Source organism: Amia ocellicauda, chromosome 5, assembly GCF_036373705.1.
Source record: "Amia ocellicauda isolate fAmiCal2 chromosome 5, fAmiCal2.hap1, whole genome shotgun sequence".
NCBI classification, from domain to species: domain Eukaryota; kingdom Metazoa; phylum Chordata; class Actinopteri; order Amiiformes; family Amiidae; genus Amia; species Amia ocellicauda.
This window is the reverse complement of record NC_089854.1, coordinates 18558347-18583076: the sequence shown is the minus strand read 5'-3', so window position 1 is coordinate 18583076 and position 24730 is coordinate 18558347. Positions and strand designations below refer to the sequence as shown.

The 24730-nt window shown below is 40.4% G+C and overlaps 1 protein-coding gene across 1 annotated transcript in view; it reads right to left on the bottom strand.

Moving 5' to 3' along the window:
• Window positions 1–19307, bottom strand: part of arhgap35a (Rho GTPase activating protein 35a) — a 76287-nt gene extending 56980 nt beyond the window's left edge. The window contains exon 1 of the mRNA XM_066704111.1: window positions 18726–19307. The gene's annotated coding sequence lies outside the window, so the exon portion shown is untranslated. The remainder of the gene's footprint in view (window positions 1–18725) is intronic.
• Between the last annotated feature and the right edge of the window lie 5423 nt (window positions 19308–24730).

The following is a 24730-nucleotide window of genomic DNA, read 5'->3' as shown; positions in this document are numbered from 1 at the left end:
GCCGGCTTTCCTGTTTACAGAAGCAGCCCGCAGCAAAGAGCACTGCACACTGAGCTCCTTCACTGGACTACACACATAATCCATTTCCTTCACATTCAGCTCAGCCTGCGGCACAGCTGATGACCCATCAAGACACTGCACTGTCCTCTCTCTCCATTCCTCACAATGTATAAAAACTCAACTGGTTTGAAGCACAGGTCAAGGTTACGTCTCTGTTCTGTAATCACGGAAGCTAAAACTGTAAGTTTAGGACATGCAAGTATGACCTAGTTTCCACAAACGGTGGCTGTGTACATGTCCATACAACCTAGGCAGGGGAATAAGCCTCTTAATGCATAGTAATTTGAGCCACTTCTGGTTTTACAGGCTGCAGTCTTTATCCCAGTGCCAAGTACCTGACATTTGAGATTACTTTATGGAAACAGACCAAACTGCTATGCCATGGAGGTCCTTACTCCATTTACCTAAATACTGAAATATCTGCCATTCTGGAAAGGACACAGCAGAATGCATTATTAGGGAGCAACAATGCAAATCTAGAACGGTGATCAGTATATGAATTTGTACCTAAAATGGTATTTGTAGAGCATAAAACAATAAGGGAGAAAATTCCACAAAGCAACAAACTGGTTTGAAAGGGGTCTACTTAAGGATGGAAAACAAGAAAACTGCAAATGAATAAAATGTGATTTTGAAAAGACATCCATGTAGTGGCACATTATTGAAGTTGAACATAAAGATTGTAACCAAACACTATAAAAGCACAGCATTTTTCACAATCAACTGCCAATAAAATGTATTGATCACAAGAGTGTTCTCTGGTACCAGTCACAGTGTGCCCACTGACACCCTCAGCTTGCCTGAAGAACACTTGCCCGTCTGCTCTCTCACTTCTGCACAGCGAACAGGGGTGGGAGTAGGACAGCAAAAGAGAAAAGAAAAATGCACAAAAACATCCGCAAAACTCAATTTAAGTCGGGGGATCCTAATTATTGATCAAGATGGTGCAGTGCAGTGGCAGGGCTGTCTCTCTCTGCGTATGTATGTGTGTATGTGCTTGTGTGTGTTTTTGTGCCACAGAGAGGGAGTCTTACTGTAGGCCCTGACTTAAAGTGAATCCTGTGCTGCATCAGCAATAAATAAAAAAAAGGCATTCTCATTCTGTCTTTGTCACTCTCCCTCTCCCTCATACACATTTTAGGCAACACACACACTTTCTCTCTCCAAAAGGGACTGTCTGGTAGCCTGCTGAACAAAAATGTAGTCCTGCACATTTCAGCGTTTTCCTGGACACTGTACAGTAAATCTAGTACATGGACAAACTAACAACAACAAAAAACACTTATTTATGATGTCCCCCCCATTCCAACTTGGACTATCAGGTCAGCCCAGGGAGCAGTGAGAGGGTGAGAAAGACTGGCGGTGAACTCATGACAGGGGCAGGATCATAGGAACCTCAGGGCTAGTTAGCAACTAGAGAGCGGCCCATCATGTTTTAGGCTTGGTCGGCCTGGTTTGCCCTGCAGCAGTTATCGTAACAATATGACAAGGAAACTGCCAACAATACCACCCTCACATTTCACCCCCACCGACACTGCAAGGCCTTCAGAATTAACCCACATCTCCCACCCCACACCACTGGAATGAGAACTTTGTTCATGAATACAATTAGAGTGCATCCTGCACAAAATCAGTATGGTCATCCCTAAACTTCTGCCAATGCATCAGTCTGTGCAACACTAAAGACAACGTAGCAGCTAACAAACAGTGAATTCAGTATTCCTCAGTGCAGTACAGCTCCGTAAGAAAGCTACGGGATCAGTACACAGAATGGCTGTTTTTAATCTTTTTTTTTCCTCCCCAGCCTATCAGAGACATACATTAATCTCAAGAGAATCAACAACAACTCGCAGCCCATTTTCTTTCCCCCTTCTTGTCTTCAGTCTTGAAGAACAAATTCCCCTGGCAAATACAGCCAAGGTAAAGTGAGCCCTGAAGGGTGGAAGTGGTGAATTGGTTGGTTTACCACATCTAGTTTCTATTCAGCCAAGGTAACCACAGTGCCAGCTCAGAAACACTGCAGGAAGTGGATAGGGTCTATATCAGTTACACACAGAAACAATGCTGCTGGGGGACAATGCATATCCAGATGACAGCTGAAGTCATTCATGGAGAAACATACACAATTAGTTATCCGACTTCCCCCCCCTCCACCATGTCTTTAAATATGTATGAGTATCTAACCCCACTTAAGTGAATATTATTTAAGTGTATGTTCTGCCTAAGTGCATTAAATTGCAAAAGACATTGTGGTTTTCCTCTTTGTATATGAGACAGTGGAGAAACAACAAAAAACAAAAAAAAAATGAAGGTCCCAGTACAGACAGGGAGTATTTCAGTAAAGCCCAGGGCAATAATACACTGCAATCTAAAGTCAATCCCATCACAAGTTATTGTGATATATAGTCAGTTTTTCTTTATAGACACTGCTATACCTGCTATACTGCCTATCTATAAATCTTCTGTACAGAAGACAAAACAAATGAATATAGGAAACGGGTATTCATGTTTGGAAAGCACAAGTTGTTTTGTTTATTATACCAAATATGGTACATACCGCTGGCAAAATATATGTGGAGTGAATTCCATTGGTAAAGCCCTAAATTTTAGTGCAGGACAGCAAAATGCTTCCACACTGTAGTGAGATCAGCCAGCCAGGTCTGTGGGACAACAGCCCGTTCCTGGAAGACAGTGTAAATGACAGAGCCCCAGGAAGTGACTTCAGTGGGCTACACTTGCAGGGTTTGGTTGAGAACAGCTCACATGTACTCACTAGGGGGTCCGGCCAGTGGATTGGCCTGGCCAAGGCTGAGGGAAGACACCATTACCTACAGCACTGTGTGACACACTGGGCGGCACAGCCAGAAATTAACACCACTCACTGTGTATGCTTTCAGATAAAAAATGTCACAATGCAAACAAGGGCATCTATACATTTTTGCTTGTTAATCTCTATAATGTAGGGGGTTTTGTATAAATTATAAATTTGTACCAGATTCCTTGTGTTGCTAAAATGTCAAAATTCTTAATTTGGATATTTGAATGCTCTCCATGTCAGGACCAGTGATATCCAGAAGTTAACTGGGCCCTGACTTCCACTACAATGTCTATGCATCTTAACCCAGTCTATCCAGAAAACACTGACAATAAAAGTTATTCCAAAGAAAAATTATAGAGAAAAAAAGAGCATCGTTTTCCCCCCCCATTTAATCCGCTTTCCTCCCTCCCCCCTCATCCTTGTTTTTCTACACAAACTCCAAACAGCAGAGTCTTCAATCATGTCCAATTTTACACTAAAATGGGATTTGTTCTGAGCTTCATTAGTTACACCTCAGTCTGGGGCCTGTAGATTACGTCTAATTAAGAGGCTTTAACGTGGCTTAAACCGCCATGCAAAAGAGAGTGTTATCTGTTAACCTGCTACAAAATATGTTTTTTTTTTCTCTTTTCTTCATCAAAGGAATACATTTATGCTTTTTCCGGGCCTCAGTGTGCTGTAAACTGCCTGGACAGTCAGTGCAGACAATGAAGCAACTTCACTCGTACAGATATTCAACACCCCTGAAGTAACTTTAACTGTGCTGCCCGAGAGAGCTCAAGAGGACTAGTGATGTATATCATTCTGCATCGTTCATATTTTACTGCGTCTAATGCCTTTCTTACTAATGAAATGCAACACAATCAAGAATTTGTATTTTAATTACTAAAAATACTACTCTAAATACCATCCTTTTTCTCATATTTATGCATTTTTAGTTATGCTTTGGTTTTCTTCCATTACCCATTTTGAACAAGATGAATGTCCATTAAAATCTGCACAGTTCTTGCAGGAAAGGGTAGCAAAGATCTGTGGTGCAAATAGTATGCAGTATTCAAGGCCGCGTGTCACCACCGCCTGCTGCTCAGAGGGGGAGATTAAACTCAGATGCCGGGTGTGATCTTTTAACCTCTCCAAACTACATAATTAAGAAATTGCTGTCAACAGAGCCACACTAACCCACACCATGGCCGTCACATTGTGGGAGGTGCCTATCAGGGAAAACGATCAGTTACATTTCTTTGGCTTCAGTTGTTCCTTGGTCTAAAGCAGAGGTTCTTCGGAAACCATCAAGTTTCAAGATGGGGGGAGGTCAGATTAATCCGAATTATTTTCCAATAAAAAAAAAAAAACCAGAAGACACTGGGTTCGCTTGGAGAGGAGGGCAACCTAGTACATAGTGCTGCTGAAACTAAACACTCTACTTCTCTCAGAAAAGTAGATTAGGAAAAAAGTGTGGATTTACAGCAGTGGGTAATCATTTGGATTGGATCTTACATAATCACTGAATGCAAACCTTTTTTATATATATATTTTTCTATTGTTTTCTTTGACCAGCTCCAGGAAGGGTTAAGCCATTTCCAGGTCTGACCTCCCTGATGGAAGCATGTGGCTGGCCGAACATGGAGGCAATACAAAGTGCTGGGGCTGTTTGAGGAAGGGCAGGCCCTCCTAGGCCAGTAGAGGAACGATAAAACTTAACCCCTCAGTCGCCAAACCAAGCCACCACCCACCCCCCCCTTCTGGTAATATCTTTAGGTTTTCATTCCTTTTCAAATTCAGCTTCATTCGCTGGTCCCTCAGGGCAGCTCCAGAAGAGACCACACCCCAAACAATGTCCAGACCAACTTATAAATTCAACTAGAGAAACTGTCAGAAGGACAACAAATCTACACTAAAATTACAATCTGTAGTTGTAATTCAGTGTTGATTAAATATTATTGGATATGAAAGTATTCTTGTTGGCCTTGAAAACAAGTCTATTCCTCTCAGTGTGCATTCCAAATAGTTTTAAGCTGCATACATTTTTCTTTCTAAGCTGTTAATTGCTGTTAGAGTAGTGCAAGTTCTTACCAAGTGCAGAAGAAAGTCTTTTTTTACATAGAACCAAGAACAATGAGTCACCACTCTAACAATGGTTTATAAACAGTTCCCTAATCTAAGCCAATGCAATAAAACTAACAAAATGAATATTCACAATCACTACAATTACACAGTATTCCCATGAGTGCAAGCATTAAGTTTTGCATGATTCACAAGGCCAAGTTGCCAGATACTGTGTTAGTGTCTTCTCCATTTTGTGTTTGGCGTTTTGTCACATATATGATGTCTAAATAAAATCAAAGCTGCCAATATTAATATGGTAATAACTGTAATCTAACTCTGTAATTAAAACACACAGGGCAAAACTACATATTGTTATCCAAGTGCTTTAGGACTTGTAGTTGTGCTATACTTAATACTATCTACTGTAGTGTTAATGAGAGTTTACTGCAGGCTATAATTTAAATCAAATCAAAGCCAAACACATAATTGAAAGATTAATATGCAAGTTGCCTTTATTCACCTTGACATTGCCAGTAAATGCATGTTATAGCTAAAGTGTCCCTGGAAGCATGCAAGCTGTGCCAAGCACATTCCGTCAGTGCTTCATCTCTTATAATTACCCTGCGCCAACATTGATGTTATGATTGTACACTAGCAAAATTCAATTAAGTCAGGATGAAAAAAAAACATTACATGACAAGTCTTCCACTACTGAAAAGGTCCACTTCGTTCACTTTTTCACTAAGATTTATTATAATGTCAGATTGTAGTTCTGTAGTTCCCCCTCCAAACTACGATCCTTATCATGGAGTGGAAACCGATGGTAAAAGAAACAAACTACATCACCCAGGCTCCTCCTCTGGCAATGGGGTATGCTTACAAGCAACATGTGAGGAATAAAGACCCTGAGCCCACTAGCAAAGAAGATCCAAAATAGGGAGGAGAGGAGGGGTTAGGCATCAGAAATATAATAGCAACCTGGCAGACACTTTAACAAACTTCCGTACCACGCTAACGCCCATAGAAAGCTGGCAGGGTGGAGTGATCTCAAAATAACACATTGACACAGACAAGCCAGGGAATAAAACAAATGTAATACAATTCTAAAAAACTAAATGGAACTTGGGAAATCTAATAACAGAAAATAATTTCAGATCAAATTGACAAACTGCATTCTCTTCATAGAGTCAACACCCCTCCATAGGAAACTTTAATAATTTTTCTCTGGGTTATGAAAAACTAAACTGTCAGTTTATCTTGGGAGGGGATAAGGAAACATGGGAGCAGTGCTGTATCATCAGTGGCAGTTATTGTAAAAGCCTGGGAAGGACAGAGCGGTTGTCACTGCCTGCCAGTTATTTTGCTGGTAACTTCAATGATTCTATATGCGCTGAGCAATGCAGATTTAGATCTTGAAGAGAAAAGAAAGAAAGAAAAAAAAAAAAAAAAGTGTGCATACCTCAGGTAGATGTTAGATTAGCACTGATGTTCTAGAAAGTTAAGGATCTTAATCCGAGAGCTGTCGTACCGTGACAGAACACTGCCTTGTTTCCTTATCAAAATACACAGACACCATTTTGTTTTGCTAAAATCCCTTATTATTGGCCTACTTCATCAATTCTGCCATTTACCATTCCACTCTGTGTGAAAGTGGCTTGGTGACTGTGCTGCAGAGAAGAGTCAGGGACGGCGGATCTGCACAGAAAGATCATTCAGATACCGTGTGTAAATTTGTGTGATTAACAGTTCACCTTGAAGAAGTCTGTATTGATTAATCAGCACTTTGTGGAGAGATTCACCTGACAAGACAAGGAAAGCATTTTTCACACATTCTCTTTGGCCGCTCGTAATCGTAAAATATATGATTTTGGCTAAAACAACAGCTTTTTGCTAAACATGATTAATATAACAGAAAAATGTATACATAGATGCATCATCTAAACATAATCAAAGATTCCTAACTCAGTGTAGTGTCTTTGAATAATTGAATAATGGTTGGGTGCAGCCCCAGTGACGGCAGCAGCCTGCTCGTGCCTGGCTGTTCCCCACACAGTTGGTGTCACACTGTTCTGCCGCGCCTCCCAGACAACACAGCCCCAGTAACTGAACAATGATTTCATACAGATCTGCTCAATTGGCTGACTGTGCGCCAAGTTTGCTTTGACAGTCTTGCAGGCACTTTCACTCAGTGTAGGACGAGTATCACAGGAATGGCAGACCGTAAAACAGGTGCAGCAGGTACGTAGCATTCAGTGGATTAAGGCTTAAAGCTAAACAAAACAGTATCTTTGATTTTATTAGCGCTGCGATACAGACAACTACATATTTTGAGGTACCAATACCCTGGATACAGTTAAAAAGAAAACGGAACATGGGGTTCTTATGTGAAGGACTTTCTAAACTGGAGGGGCAAGTAAAAGGGACTTACTGTACATTATCTGTACCATACCTGCATTACACTCCTTAACCCTGACTCTCCTCTAGTGTGCATGTCCCCCTGCTACTGTCTCAGGCTGTTACTTGCCAGTTAAGTTAGCATAAAACAGCTTAAAAAAACAAAAATAAAACAGGTCTTGTTTCTATGTAGGGGAAGCCAATTAATGTGGCACAATGCAAGGAAGCTCAGGGTTTCCCGCAGCTATATTCAGGCCAGGAATCGGTGCCGCCTGGACAAATAAATGTGTGAATGTCGAGAGAAAAAAAAAAACTTTTGAAGTTCAAGCGCCCTTGCTCTTGCCTCTTGCTCCACCACCAGCTCAGCCTAGTGTGGAGATCCACCTTTTTAAACCCACACACCTTGTTTCCTCTCATCCCTCACAAATTTTATTTTGCAGCTGATTAGCATAACAAATAATAGAAGTAACTGGAAGAGAATGAAATGCATGTATTGTATGATCAGATTTTATATATATAAAGGATTATATACAGATCCAGCAGGGTGTGGGTTTTGCCTGGAGGCTGGCAAGGAATGACGGACAGGGCTAAGTGTTTGCTGTTGTACCTGCAAGGCCAACCCTGTCAGCCAGGCCTGTACCCAAGCTGGGTAACCTGCTTCGATCACTTCTCACAAACAAGGCTGCAGTCAGGGGGTTGTGAAAGGAGTGGAAGTCCTACATTTATATATACAAGAAAGTAATTGGAAAGTTACCTAGAACCGGGTTTTGATCATTAGGAGGCATGGCTCAAGCAAAGTGAGCATGCTGATCTGTGCCAATACCGGCCCACAGACAGCCCCCACATGTCACACAACATTGTGTTGGAATCCAGGGCAAAACCAAGCTTTAGTGTGAGCCAGTCAGACCTCCCAGTGTCACCTGGCAGAATGCCTCCCCACAGACAGAGCTCCTGATCCTCCCCTTTAATCAGAGCTAATTTAAACACCACACCAAGGAAGAAATAGGAAAAGCACTGATTTAAAAGCAAGGCCCTTTAACCTTACAACAGTTTCACAGGTATGGTAACGGGAGGTTAAGTCTGCATTTGTTTCGCTTCAGGCTGACTTGCACCTACGTGAACCAGGGTTTCTGGCTTTATGCCTTCCAAAACTCTTGTGCGATGTGCAGAGCTATAAACGCCCTTTGATTCCCATTTCTGTTACTCTTCAGGATCATTAGTAATGTTTTGTTTTGATGACTGTTGCGGGAAAATGTACGTGGATTCATGCTAATCGCCAGTTATAGACAGCTAGTCTGAGTTTGGATAAACATAGGGTGAGCTACAGAGCTTTGAACCCCCCACCCACTGCTTTATGTCTATCAGCAGTGAAAGACTTTGAAACCACTGTTTGATACCAAGGGATTTGCCATTCCCAGCTCACCAATTTACAGAACAAATTCGACCAATTCTGAAATAAGATTAGAAAACGAAACTTAATACCCAGCTTCAACAAACAAACAATTAAAAAAAACGTTTGTTTGAGCAAAATTTAATTCAATGGGATGGGATTTCTTTTACAAACTATTTAAGATTAATTGGTGTTGGGTGACAGTGGGGGTTTGCTTTTATACTTTAGAAAAGCATGTATGTAGGATATAGCAAAAATCACTGTGCATATCAACTTTCCCTCTCCTTAAGCCAGATTTTTCAGAAATCCAACAAACTATTTATAATTATGTGACCATGATCATCCTGTTAAAGCAGCCAGGTGGAAATATAAATATACTGAACATTAATATAAAAGCAACAAGCAACAATTTAAAAGATTTTACTGAGTTAAAGCTATAAGGAAATTAGTCAATTTAAATAAATCAATTAGGCCCTAAATCTATGGATTTCAAGTTTTGAGGGAACATGCAATTGGTATTCTGATTCTAGGAATGTCCACCAGCGCTGCAGTCAGGTCAAGACCCTGGTGGGGATGACGAGCACGCAGATGAGCTTCCTCGAGATGATGTCTGACAGTTTGTGCAGAAATTCTTGGGTTGTACAAACCCCCAGTTTCATTAGCTGTCTGGGTGGCAGATCTCAGACGATCCCACAGGTGAAGACGACAGATGTGGATATCCTGGGCTGCCGTGGTTAGATATGGTCTGTGGTTGTGAGGCCAGTTACAGCTCTGGTGGACATTCCTACAGTCAGCATGCCTATTGCACCCTCTGTCAAAACTTGAGACATCTGTGGCATTGTGTTGTGTGACAAAACTGCGCATTTTAGAGTGCACCAGCACAAGGTGCACCTGTGTAATGATCTTTTTTTTTTTTTTTTTTTTAAAGTGAAACAGATACTCATTTACAACCAGATAAACAGGATTCCACTCCCAATCAAAGTAACTGGTTCAGCACATTCCACTCCTCCTTTGCAGGTGGCAGCAAAGCAAGCATCTAAATTCCAGGTCAGGGAAATTATCAGGCTTACAGCTTCATAGTCCAGGTGAGAAAAGATCTGACCACTCAACTTTCCCACACAGAAATAGAAATGGTGTTTAAAATAAAAACATAGGACAAGCATGACCCATAGTGTCTGGCTGTAAACACTCTCAGGAATCCAACATTTTTCAGATCCATATTACAGGTTCTGAGGCACCAGCACAACTTACACTGCAAAACAATCACTGCAGAGAACCTGAAACTGCCACCAGCCTTGCAATACCCAAAGAAAACAAGCATCATTGCAGGACTAAACAGGTTCCAGCTTTTAAAGTCTGTTCTTGATGTTTAACGAATTAATAGTTTCCCCCCTGTGTGTGTGTGTGTGTGTATATATATATATATATATATATATATATATATATATATATATATATATATATATATATATATATATTTTTAAGTAGTTCTTGTAGAGCTTTTATAATAATAATTATAATAATTAAATCAACTTTAAAAGTTCCTGACTCCTGTTCCTTATGAAACCCATTAATTTTCTTCTCCAGTTCTTCAAATCATTATGTTTATTGGTTGTTCCTGGCCAGGCAAAAGTTTGCACTGCCATAATTAGCTAAGTGGTGCTGGATGATATACCAACATGGCTTGATCAATATGGAAGGGCAGATGTCCAGTACTTCATTAAGCCATATTTTCGTTTTTTTGGGGTGTTTCTTAAGCAACTCAAGAAAACAAAATTAACCATACTGGATTGTGTCTGTCAGCTCATTTTTCTCCAGACAGAATGGGAATGTCCAAATCACTCTTCCACCCCACTTCTAGTTGGTAACCTCCAGACTCCCTCTGACAAGACCCTCCTTCCACAGCAGGGAATTTGGCCTTGCTAGTTTGTCGAGAACACAGTGTTCCTGCGTGGCTGGGGCTTGGTAAGGTGAATTAAACCAGACAATCTGGAGCTCTGTCATCATGACCTGAGCTTCCCTTCCCTCGGATGCACGCTGCATCTTGTGTGCTGCAAAACCGAGGACAATTCGTTATTGTTGTCTTTTCAATTTGGGATGGCCGACTAAAAGCACCTCCGCCAGCAACACACCTGCTGTGCAGAACTGCATGGAACAGCTATTCTGACAGCATTTTCTGGGGAGGGAGGCAGAATGACACTGACTGAGGAGATTACACTTAAAACTGCCCTACAGCTACCAGAGTCTGCATCAATTGTCTAGCACATTGAAGGAACACTACACTTCAGCTGGAAAGAGGGAAATTAATTCATCACATATTTTTATTTATATTGACTAATCAAATACAAAAAGTCATTTTCACTTGACAGCATGGTTAAAATGAACTACCAACTAATACACAGGGAAATCAATACATGAACATTCCCTGATCGTTGATTTTTTGCTTTTCCTAGTAACCCCAGTTAGAAAATATGCAATATTTTCAAACTGCTCTCAAGCCCAGGTCATCAGTCTATCTCCCACCAAACCTCATGAACCTAGTGGAGCTACTGAATCCAAAGGAAGGGGATGAACCTTGCCAAACCTCTGCAGGCTAGGGCTCTGGGATACAGAAGTGGTGACCTCCACTAGGAAAAGGGGATCCCAGTCAAACTTGTTCCCCAGGGATGCATCACAGTAATGGAGTGTTCAAGACTCTCCTTATTTTCTATTTCTACACTGCTTAAATCCACATCCTGAAAGATTTACATCTTCCTCTTGTGTGTGTTCTTAAAAAAGCTTCTGGAAATTTAGTGTAGTCATAACTATTTAATGAATTGACCCTCTGTTCTTTGAGAATTCTGCATCACTAGCATGCTCACTAAAAACAAAAAGAAAGGAGGAAAGAAAATGGTAAGCACATGCTGCTTAATTAGGATGTAGCGAGAAGCCTAGTACAGGCATCCTGACTTGTGGAACACTTTTCAATAAAGTGTAAGGTTTCCCCATTTTAACCAAGGGTGATGACGTAATGAATTGTCTTCTATATCAAGACCTGGGCTACAATCAGAGAGTCCAGTGGGCAGGTGTCAGTCACGTCAGTTCTGTAGTTAATGACTGTGCTCAGTGAGAGATGACAGTGCTGACTAAACAAACATGGCAATGACAGGCTTCGCAAACATCATCAATACAGGTCAGGAAAACAAACATCAGTCCTGCTCCTTCATCTGCCCAAGTCCTGCTGTTCACTTCTGTGCCATTTCTACCTCACAGTTCTTCACATTATTTATACTGGATTTTAGCCATGAAGATGACATCCAATTCATTCCAGAAACTGTAAATTCTGGAATCAATTAGCTAACTATATTAGCTAACTGAGCATTATGGGCTGAATGGCTCGTTCATAATATACTACATTACTCAAAGACATAAGCACCCCTTTTAACAGGCTGTACAAGAGATCATGTGAGAGTTATACTTTTTTTTTTTTTATTATTTAACCTGCACCCTTCACTAAGTTCATATTATGATATTTTGTGTAAAAGTTTATTTTTATGATGAGGGCCCATAGATCTACCAACATAATACTTGAAGCATTAATATGGTCTATCCTAAGCACATTATAAATTAACAGTGAAAAAAGCTGTGTGTGTGAGAGAGAAGTGCAATACTTTCCTTCTTAAAATATCAGGAATAATCACGTTACAAATTCACACACTCAGTCCCAGATGTTCCAATGTCCACATAGGCAAGTTACAAAGATAAGTTGTCAAATGTCAAAAATCAAAAAGGAAAAAGGAACAAATAAAGCACAGGCTTTAAGAGCTGGAAATAGCAGAGTTTCACAATTAAAACAGTTTCATGCTCCCTTGACATTGCAGCACAGTGGGACAGCCCCAAGCTTTTTGTTTTTTGAATAAATACTACAATAACAAGCAAGAAGAAACTAAAAAACACAACCTGCTAATGTATAATAATGTGGCGACCTGGAGGAGTTAAAAGGAAGCTCGTTTAAATAAACCCCTTGCAAAGCTCTGAGATGCACACAGGTGGGTGGAATTCATAAACGTTACCTAGACACCGACTGCATCTCCGGGGTTTGCTGGCAAAGACAGCCTGCTTCCTGCTCTGGATGGACGCTGAGTCACTGTGCCGACATGTACAAGCGGAACCAAAACTCAAGCTGTGCAGGGATGAACACAAGACTCCCACTGCACCAAGGTCTGATCCACATCAGTTATTGTTTTCTGTTGTATTTGTTTTATGATGAAACAGGAAAACAAATGTATTTTAAAAAGAACTTCAACTGGAAATAAATGTCAAGATAAAAAGCAAAAGGGTTCATCCAGTACCTTGTGGTTACTGATGCACACAATCTTGCACCTCGTAAATCCTGAAACCAATCAAAAGTGCTATTTGTCTTAAAACTAGTAACCAAGTCTAACCATACCAACACAAAGTCTGACTGGGATTTTGATATATTGCCATAAGGTCAACTATACAACATGGATACTGATCTTGTTTGCACTATTCCTTTAAGAGACAACAGGCGCATGCACAGTGTGACGGTGCAAAGGGCTTGGGTGATTTGTGCTGGAGTCATCACTAATGGAGAGTGAGTGGTGGACCTTCTACTGGATTGCAGTGAAGTGGGTAAGACTCCTATTGTACAGCCATTCCACAATTTCAGGGTTTGATACAGGCTGTACTAATGAACCAGTAAAGCAGCAGTGTAAGATTCTAACTTGACATGTCACGTGTGCATTTATTCAAACTAAGATCATAAAGAATATCGAGCAAATTGGTGTCGCTTTACACACAAGGGGAAAATGGATAACAGTATAGCATAATGGGAGTCTAATTTAATTTCACTACACGGTTTGTACCGACAGGTAAAGGTTGCAGTGACAGAGCAGGACTGAGTTGTTTTATTAACTCTATATCCCAGACTCAGTGACAGATGCCACAAAAGACTCACATGACATAGAATGCCTGGCCAGGCTCAGGAAGCTGCCCCATCCTGCTGGTCAATATCCTTGTCAGTGTTTAGGCCACGTCCTGTTTGCAGAGGGCAACTCCACAATGTCATCATGCAACTTCCATAAACTCTTGCATGGTATCTGCACTGCAACCATTCAGTACCAACCTTCTTGTTTCCTGTTAAGGGTATTAGTGTATGCTTTAATTTCCATGTAGGTTGATATTCAAACTCAACTGCAATTATGAGCCATTACTGTATTCATCAATGTTAAAGAACCCACTGTTGCTTTGGAATCTTTAATTCATCAACTCAGATTAATAACCTGAAAAAAAACTTCACTGATTTAACAACCCACTAAGTTAATTCCAAGAACTTCTTACCAAAAATTAAGATTTGCTCATTATATTAATGTTTTTTTTTGTTCCCTAATGCTTTTTAAAACAAAGGTGCAATGCAAGTAATCTACACTCCCTTACGCTAAAGATCCTGTAATTGATTCCTTCCTTTATTAAACACATGCTTCCAGATTTAAAAAAACTCTTCACATTCTGCACTCAGCACTATACACTGCGAAGCAAAACCTCCTGTGCCATTGTCTTTCTGTGACTGTCGCATAAATCAACATTAATGAACAAAAGCCTTAAATATGTCTCGCCCTCCCAGTGTATGTTGAACGGGAGACACAGAAGACTGTTCAGCTTCCCATGGGGGTGTGAAGACACTGTTGTCAGTGTCGATTGCATTTGTAATCACAAACTGTTTTATAATACACCTTAACACAGAAGCCATTAAATTCCTATATAGCAGTCAACTTTCAATCTGTGCTAACATGATGATAAACACCCACCTGTTCTCCTCATAAAAAAAAAAAAAAAAAAAAACTGGACTGCAAAACTGCGGTGGGATGTCTTTTTTCATTGGGAGTGTAATAAATCACACCACTGAGAAAATGGCCAGAATTCTGATTTTTATTTTTCAATTTGCTTAAAGCATCTATATAAATCCATAATGTGGAGTTACTTTTACAGGTAATATGTATATAATGTGTGCACAAAAACAAGATTAATCACTTTATAGTCAGTACCTGCAAAACGTTATGCTTTATTACAGGCGTCTTGAACCGGCACACATCCTCCAATTACTTTGTTTTAATCTGAGCTCAGGGCTCATCAGAAGCTCTGCTGTGATTGTTCCAAAGGAGACTCAAAGCAGGTCAGGGCCCCGGCAGCTCCTACTGGCTTTCTACCTGCAAGCAGTTAGTGTATAAAATAAGGGACACCATTCTGAAAATGGCAAATCTATTACTGAAATGGAACAGAGGATGACTGAAGTGTTGCAGTCTAATCAAACATTGTGGTGTTTCTGATGGTGACATGGCTGTCTGTGCATGTGTGTCACTGTTGTGCAATGCAACTCAAGAGTGTGTGTGTAAAATAAAGGCCGCAAATACAATGAAGAACATAGATGGGAAATCATTTATAAACAGACATACCAAGAATACCCAGAAAGATAAGACTGAACAGCTCTCAGATCATTTTCCTATTGTCTCCGTTCATCTTTGTACCTGGGTAACAGGGGCTCTCCAATATTAAATTAGTACACATTCAAATGGAATAGCCTATTCTTTCTGACATTTATCTGGACACCCATAAACTACTTATTGATTTTGTTTATCATCATTTGAAAATGGGAAAGAGAGAACATGGGATTCAGTGAGTGGCACATTAATACATTTAACAAGAGCTAAGGGATTAAACATGTAGCATCTCAAGTCAGGGAAAAGTTAAGATGAACCAGACTGAAGGTAGTATTATTTCACTAACACGACAGCAGAATCAACCCACTCATAACAGCCATTGGACAGTACTTGAATTAATTTCCCCGAACACTTCTGTAATTTATTTTCAACTTTAAAAAGCTATTCTGCTCATGGTGAAGAAGAAGCATCACCCAATGGTTCGATAATAAAACGGTTTATATAAACTCTGCTACTAGTCAGCAATCCAAGGCATTTTCTCACAATGTATGAATAGACGCACAAAGGGAAAACTTTGATGCACTGCAGGATTTAACATGCAGCATGCTTTTGTACAGAAATTATACAGATAAGGAAATAATCTTGATATTATGTTAACTTCACACATGAGCCTGTGCAAATTTAGACTAAGTAAAACCGAAGCATCTAGTTTCTACTTTGGATTTGATACAACAGTCTGCACCTACTGCAGCAAACCTAACTGCTATACGGTGGGTTTCCCTGACATACACAAGCAGGAAAATGCTGACCAGCTAAAACACTAGCTCTAATGGGCCTCAGTAGAACACCATGAAGATGCTGAGCTTGGCTGGGACAGTTTAATTAATCAAATGGCTAGATTTGCTGCAATAAATCGGGAGCATCCAGCTTACCAGCATCCTGCCCTGTGCGGTATTTCATATATCACAGAGCTGGTAACTGTCCTGGGGGAGCCCTATCATCCACAAATAAAGCACTGCACACTGGGTTAGATAGATGAAACATTATTTTATTGTTAAAACCTGAACATGTTACAGCCTGTAATTCAAACATCTGTTGTAGTCTTAAATGCTGAGAGAAACTTGTTTGTGGAATATTAGAATATTCATCTTATTTCAGCAGTTACAGTTCACAGCCACCCTGTAAAGACCAAGTGAAAGACCTTTGGACACAAACTGTTCAGTGGGGAGGTATTTAAACCTAATGCGATATGTAGGTCAAAACTATGTGTACTCATTTCCAAAGTATGCCTCTAAGGATGTCAGACTGTTCAAGCAGTCTGCTTAAGTTTGACTTTTAAATCACAAAACCAGAAAAGCAAATCCTTCCCAAACTTTCACACTGTAACAGTCACTGGTACAACTGCTGTACCACAAACATACTGGAAAACCCTTTTTCCCCCCCGCTTACAATGGCACCATTAAGTGCATCATTAGCACTGACAATGAGAAAATACACAACTTTACAACTAGCATTTAGTTTCCCACCACACAACATACATATACTTAAGTCTATAATGAATTGTATGAATCACAATCGCAATGAATGGGTTTCGAAATCAAACATACCAAATAGGAAAAAAAATGTGTGTTTAAACTCATCTGCATTTTCTATCTAAAGGATAAAACAAACACTGCTAAATAACATACTGAAGGAGCAATGACTATTGATTAAACCTACTCCGGAGAAAATTAACAATCAAAACAATCACTGACTGGACAGTTACAGGCAACCGGAGGACATGCCCTAACATGTAAATGTATTATACATAAGAAAATATCTTCTTATATTGCCACCGAAACGTATAACAATGTCCTCTGTGGTAAATAAAAGCATGCACTTTTTTTCTCACTTGAGGAGTGGTCACAATGCGGATTTCACATTAAAAGCAGTCCTGTTTGCTTTTGAGTCGCGTCTCCTAAACATCCTAAACACAAAACAGTCAGTACTACTATAAAGCAATGACAAACACAAAGGGAAACAAATGTCACAATGTTGCAGGAGGTGTTACTAAAGACAACTTGACAAATACAAGACAAAATAAAATAAAGGGGGGGGGGGGGTCGCATCGCTTAATCGAAACAATGTCAATTAATTGTAAAATCATAATAGCGATGGCGGCTAGTGTTTATTTGAAATAAATATCAATAAACAACTAAAAAACATAGCAAGGCCAAAAACTTACTTTTTTTTTTTTACTTTGACAAACACGCGAGGCCTGTGACGTGATCATTGACAAAACCTATACAGGACAGGCAGGAATTTATATTTATTCCCTGTTTAATGTCGATCCTATTTTGACATTTAAAACGCTGAGGCAAACTCACAGTTGCCAGCCCAGGTCGGGGATTTTATTATTATTAGGATTTCCTTTTCTTACAGTAGGTGCTGCGGCTTTGCTTGAAACCTGGCAAGACAGCAGCGCTCCTGACTGCTGTGAAGCACGCCGCGCACCCTGCCCCAAATTCCGGCCTGTTGTTTATTCGCTGATTAAAGACGGAGGGAAAAAGGCAGTTTTTCCTCCCTTTCTCCTATTCTGCACTCCCCATTTTTCGATTGGGTGGGGGTCTTCAACTAATTTTCATAGACTATTTTTTTTTTTTTTTTGCAATGAACTGACCTTTATAAATATATTTATTTTACGTATCTATAATAGGCGGCAGTTGAAACACTCACTTGGGACTGCCGTAATATAGTAAAGACAATAACGTTTTTTTATGGGGTTTTTTTTGTTTTTTGTTTTTTAGTTTTACAAAAGGAAAACTCTTTTGGAAGGGAAGGGGAGGGGAGAAGGACAGTAAAGATGATGAAATTCATTATATCTAACCCGCCTTAATATGCAAAATAATTACAATTATTGTTGTCTTAATAGAAACTGCCTGCTACAGCGGGGCCTGGTCTATCTACCCCCATTTTCACTTAAAAACGTCCACTACTGTCCTTTGTATCAAGCTGTGTGCTTTGAATGCAAATATTTATTTAAAACAATCATTGCCGCAGAACAAGCTAGATAAAAAAAAAAATCTATCAATGTAATACGCAACACAATTTCAAATCGACACAGGCCAACCCGTCTTTCTCAATGCATACATATATTACAGATATTGAACACTAACGAAAAATACTGTCAAGCTATTCTTGTATTATGTTTTCAATCTCCTGTGGTCTCGGCGTTACAGTGAATACGCATGAACGGGAAAAATGTAACAAATGTAACAAACGAAATCTCACACACAATGGTTTCTGGTCAATAAAGATATAATACGGGACATTTAAGTTTTAGTTAGACGTGAACCCCTAAACACACACAAACCCGGGCCTTTATACGGGGAAAGAAAATGCAGACCAAATGCACCTCGCATTTCTCAGGGTCTGTGTACGAGATTCACTTTTTGTACCACATTTTACCCCAAACCTGCTCGAATCTCAAACGCATGCAGCTGCAGTTAAAACACGCCAGCCTGCCGTCTCCCTTTCCTTCGCTGCGTCTATCTATCTATTTCCCCAGAAACGAGACGGACACAAAATGAGACATACATACCATTGCATTCCTCCTCTCCTTTTCCTTTTCTCTCGTGTTCTGCTTTCCGACTCGCACAAGCAGCCACCCCGACCGGCTCGATAAATAAATTAATCAAGAAAAAAATAAACCTCGGACCACCACAAATCTCCCGATTCCCACTTTTCCTTTCGTTCAAAACAAAAACATTCACTACATCTCCGTCTGATCTGGGAAGTTGAGGTTTTTTCCTGCTTTTTTTCTTCTTGGTGTTAAAACAAATACAAAAAAAAAATCCTTATGCACCTTAAGACTTCCCCGGGATAAATATATTAAAAAGAGGGGGCGTAGAATAGCTCGTTTCACTGTGTCTTCGTTAGGGCTCAGCACCTTGTGTTGTGACTAATTATGATTTCCTTTGTTGTCCCAGAAAATGCAAAGTGGTCCTATATTTCAGTGCTTTTCTCTTAGTTGCGGATCAATGTTTTGTTGCTGGATAACACATCCCCCCCTTTTCAGATACGTGCGTTTGACTTGAGAGATTTTCTGCTCCCAATAATGGCGGCCCTTCTCCCTAACCCTCTTTTCTCCTCCTTCTATTCCGAGAGAAAGGCAGAGACTCGGCCGCGGCGGGGACTCGCCCAGTGGCGCATGTACACAATTGCAACACAAAACCGAACTACTCACACAAAACACACACTAACGGACAAAAAAAAGGGGGAACAAATGTAGACGGGAAAATCTACTGATGTCTGTTAACATTATCTACCGCAATTGCCACCACAAATACCACCATCATTATAATAATGTATTATTATTATTATTATTATTATTATTATTATTATTATTATTAACCCATGTTGTTGATGTTATAGGTAACACTTATTATTAGATGTTAGATGTATTCACATGTTTCTTGCAACATATTGTTCCACTGAAAAAACACAATCAACCAAAAAGTATGCTAATCTGATTCACTTCATGATATCTATAACTCATTCACCTGACCATATCGAGGTCTCAATTCATGCCCTCCTCTCTTCTTCTGTTGTGGTCAGGTTAAATTACTGATTGGAGCCATACATCTCTTCGAAAAATACAAACGCATATGCAGTACATACAGCTGGGAAGTAAAGATACTGGTCAACGTATTGTCTTTGATTTCTCTGTATTATTAAACATTACATGCAGCACTACACTTACATCACATGAATGCCTAATATGAAAATGTTTTGCACTTCAGTGAGCATATTGTACAGGGATTTAGGGTAGCAGGAACCACATACCTGCACAACGTTATCTGATCATATATCTTAATGCAGTATAGAACCTATGACTGGAAAATGTAATGCTTCATTCAGAGAAAATCTACATATCTGGAAAATCAACTAGTCGTATGTTAAAGCACTCATGTATTATTTGGAAAGATATGTGATTTTAATGCTGCATCATTAAAGTTTACACACAGAAAAATAATAATAGTAGTAAAATTTGAAGCAAAATCACATCATTTACCCACTTGTACTGATTTACATTCATATATTAATAGACCATAAGAACATAAGAAAGCTTACTAACCAAATTATGCCAAGAAAGTGAGTCTTCTGTAAATTCCACTGGTGAGCCTGAAGTAGTGCTTAGTACACCCAAGCTCAAAAACTGTTTATTAGACTGTTGATACCCAAAAAAAGCATACATTAAATAAGAACATAAGAAAGTTTTCAAACGAGAGGAGACCATTCGACCCATCGTGCTCGTTTGGTGTCCATTAATAATAAGTGATCCAAGGATCCTATCCAGTCTATTTTTAAATGTTCCCAAATTTTCAGCTTCAACCACATCACTGGGGAGTTTGTTCAAGATTGTGATGACTCTCTGTGTGAAAGATATGTATTCATACTGTCCTCTCTATCTGTTGCTATTAAGCAGCTCAGTCCAGTAAGGAGGGGTCTCACACTAATTATGTGTAAATTGTGGTTATCAGTACATGTGGTTTAGGGTTACAAAACTATTGTTGGTATGGATGGCGGAAGGTCTGACTGACTGAATGACTGATATTACAGTGTTATTGCATTCCATGTGCTGTGATTGGTTCATTGACCAGCATTCCCTGCCTGCTAGACACCTGCAGGGGGACACCACCAGCCTCATAAAAGATCTAGCAAAGGTATACTCCTTAGTCCAGTTTGGTTTCAGAGGTGGTAAATAGTTTTTCTGATTGATAGCGTCAGTGTATATATAGAGTGATTTATCGTCTTACCAGCAATGTACCTCTGGAGCCTTCCTGCCTCTACCTGGTTAAACCTACCACAATGATGGTTAAGTACACAAGGGATTCCCCTAGGATATCTTCAGGAAAGTCTACTGCCCACAGAAGGTAATGCTGGAGTGAACCAGTAACTCTGCAGGCACAGATACTGGGTGACAATCCCAATGTGGGAGAGAGCTGGGGAGTTGGCTGTGCTGTCCTGGTTGGAAGTCTTCCCAACACTGTTCTTTGCTTGGTGTTAAGGGTAAGATGTGCATTCTGCATGTGATGGAAATGGGGAGCTCTGACTATTGGTAATTCTACGGGTAATGGCAATATTTCTCAATGTAATGGAATCTGCTGTATCCCAGATAAGGTGGGAGCTGCTAACCTTACATTTCTATACCCCCCTGGAGTTCTGGGAAGAGAGCTGATGACTGCAAGTGACTACTGTCCCTAAAGGGATGACTCCCACTCTCTGAAGTGAATGTCAATTATATTAACTCTTAAACGTTTTCCTAAATCAGTCTACTCTGAATAGGTGCAATTGTTGTGTAACATCCATAATGGTTCTAGAGATTTGTCCTTTCTCAACACAATCAATCACTTATGGTGAAAAGGTAAGTATATATAGGGGAGGGTGTTTTAGAACTGACATGGGCCAGCATATGTTCCAGTTCCTTTATTTAATTGTCTTGTGCTAGCTCCAAGACTGGAGGCAGAGGGGCACTAGGCCTATAGGATTGCCTTATGGAACAACAGTGGACGAAAAACAAAAATATCTATGAGGATATGATATTATAATTGGAAATGGGAGGTACATTGCACAATGGGAACCAGCTACCCAGACAGTGCTAAGACAGATGTTTGACTTTGAATGGCTGGTTAAGATCTTCTGATCGATTAGTTACCAGCAACCAGGGAGCTGACTGGTCTCCTACTGTTGGTGACCTATGTTCTTCTGCATAGGTTGATATTTAGACCATGTACATGAATGGGGAGTATTCTCATTTCTGAAATGCAGGATAGTGTACATCTGCTAGACTTCTTGTGTCAATAAACCGAGAGTGCATTTTTACAGTGCAGATTTTTCATATATCACTGCATTGAGCTTTGCACTTAAAATGCTGTCACAAATGTACCACAAGTGGTGCGTAATCCTCCACAAGTCCCAGATACAGCCCCTAGCTCCCTTCTCTCCACATGACTTCAGCTGAAATATTTCAAGGTCCCCAGACATCCCTGTGTTGATACCAGCCTATTTTGCAATGCTACAGCTTCAGGCCCCTTTACACAAGCACAGAAGGATAATTTAGGTTGTTTAGATAATGTTCAGAGTTGGGTTTGCATCCCGATGACCGGTAAACAATTCCAGAGCCAGAGCACCATTACAGCGGTCTCTTGCGAAACTACAAAGGTTTTAATGACAATGAATTACTCCAAACAAATGCCTCCAATTTTCTTTTTTTCATCAAAGTTAAAACCAATCCTCTCCAGTTTAATTGTTGAAATTCAGCTGCTGCTGGTGACTGAATAAAGGGGAGATAAGTTGTTGAAGTGTGTTTTAGCTGAAATATCATATCAATACAAGGTATACTTTAACTGCCTTTTCCAGTCTCTTTAACATTTATGTTGATGTAGTTAGAATCATCATAAAATCTTTCAAAAATATTTTTAATATTTAATCAACCATTCCTCATCCAGGCTGTACCATGATCTCACTGTACTTTGCTACACTTAAGTGTACTTTTACCAAGGTATACCACATTCATCTTTCATACAGTGCATTTAGAAAGTCTACGCCACCTTGAACTTTTTTCATATTTTCCTCTCACTGCCTCAGTCTCATAAGAGAATTATGTTCCGCTTATCTACACGCCAAAATCCACACTTAAGGGGACAATATATATATATTTAAATATATATGTAAAAAATATCAAACTAAAATGTATGAAATCCTGATTGATTGTCTACACCACTCTGAAGTAATACTTGGTGTAAACAGTTACAATTGGGTTAGGTCTCTACCAACTTTGCACACCTAGATTTGGCAATATTTTACCATTCTTCTTTACAAAACGGTTGAAGCTATGTCAAATTGATAGAGAGCAATCTTCATGCCAACATTTTTTTTATTTGACAAAGGTCAGGGCCACTCAAGGTTATTTACATTTTTGTTCCTTAGCTACACCAGTGCAGCTTTGACAGTTTACTTCAGATGATTGTCATGCTGAAAGGTGAACTTCCATCCCAGTTTCAACAGCAGGATTTCTGCATGGAGCTAAGTATAGAAAAGTCAATTAATTTGCTCTAGAGTGCCAGTCCCTGCTGACATCCCCATAACATGATGCTGCCACCACCATGCTTCATAGTAGGGATGGTGGTTTTTGGGTGATGCGCTGTTGGATTTGCACCAAACATAATGCTTTGCATTACAATTTTATTTTTGTATTGTCAGATCACAAAACTTTTTGCCACATGGCAATCTCCTGTGTTTCTTTTTTTTTTTTGGCATATTTCAAATGGGATTTAAGGTGGGCTTTTTTGACACCCTACCATACAGGCCACATTTATGGAGAGCTTGGGAAAGAGCTCCAGACAGAGTCCGCAGGGGACCCTTGGGGCCACATCTGGGTTGCCCAGAAGTGAAGACCGCAGTCACGCTGTACTGGGAACTGTAACAACCAGCATGTACAAAGTGGGGCAACAGAGGTCACTCTGTCTTTAGTGCGCTCCAGGTAGCACCTGAGGGCCCGCACAGAGCATAGCTGGTGTAGCAAACTCTCGTCCTTCTAAGAGAGACATGGAACAGAGACCGCACTTTTGGGAATGTAACCCTGGACTCATTTCCCACAAAACGAACACACGAAGGGTGTACAGGGTATGCAACTTGCTCACATGTTTTGCAGACGTGATTACCAGCAAAAACATGGTCTTCAGCAACACTAGCTTGAGGTCAGCTGATGGCAGGGATTCAAATGGGGCCCTGGAAAGTGCGTGCAGAACTACATCAAGGCGCCATGCGGGCAATGGAGCGCCTAGCAGGACTGACCACTGGGACTGACAACTATACACCAGCTGCACAGAAGCCTTGCTGCACTGAGGTGCGCCGGACAAACGCTGTGCAACTAACACCAGGGTGCTGGAGTACAAGCGCTTAACCATACTGGCTTAACCATACCGTGTGTACTGGGGTTTCCAGTGTCATTGAGTGATGTGCTGTCCAGAGTAGAGGTCTTCACGGGTCCACCCAAACCCAAGGACCCGGGACCCGACCCGGGACCCGTACGGGTTCGGGTCCATATTTTAAACGGTCAGCCGGGTCCGGGTCTGTGTAACTTTGTGTGTAATTACCCGAGTGACATGATGACTTTACCAATTGACGATTGGCTCTTTTATTTAGAAGGCGGGACTTATTCCGCCATATCGGTGTTTGACAGATGAGGTAAACCGAAGCGCATTCTTGGCGTCAAAGTTGATGTGTTAGAAGCAGGAAAAATGGGCAAGCGTAAGGATCTGAGCGACTTTGACAAGGGCCAAATTGTGATGGCTAGACGACTGGGTCAGAGCATCTCCAAAACTACAGCTCTTGTGGGGTGTTCCCGGTCTGTAGTGGTCAGTACCTATCAAAAGTGGTCCAAGGAAGGAAAAGCAGTGAACCGGCGACAGGGTCATGGGCGGCCAAGGCCCATTGATGCATGTGGGGAGTGAAGGCTGGCCCGTGTGGTCCGATCCAACAGACGAGCTACTGTAGCTCAAATTGCTGAAAAAGTGAATGCTGGTTCTGATAGAAAGGTGT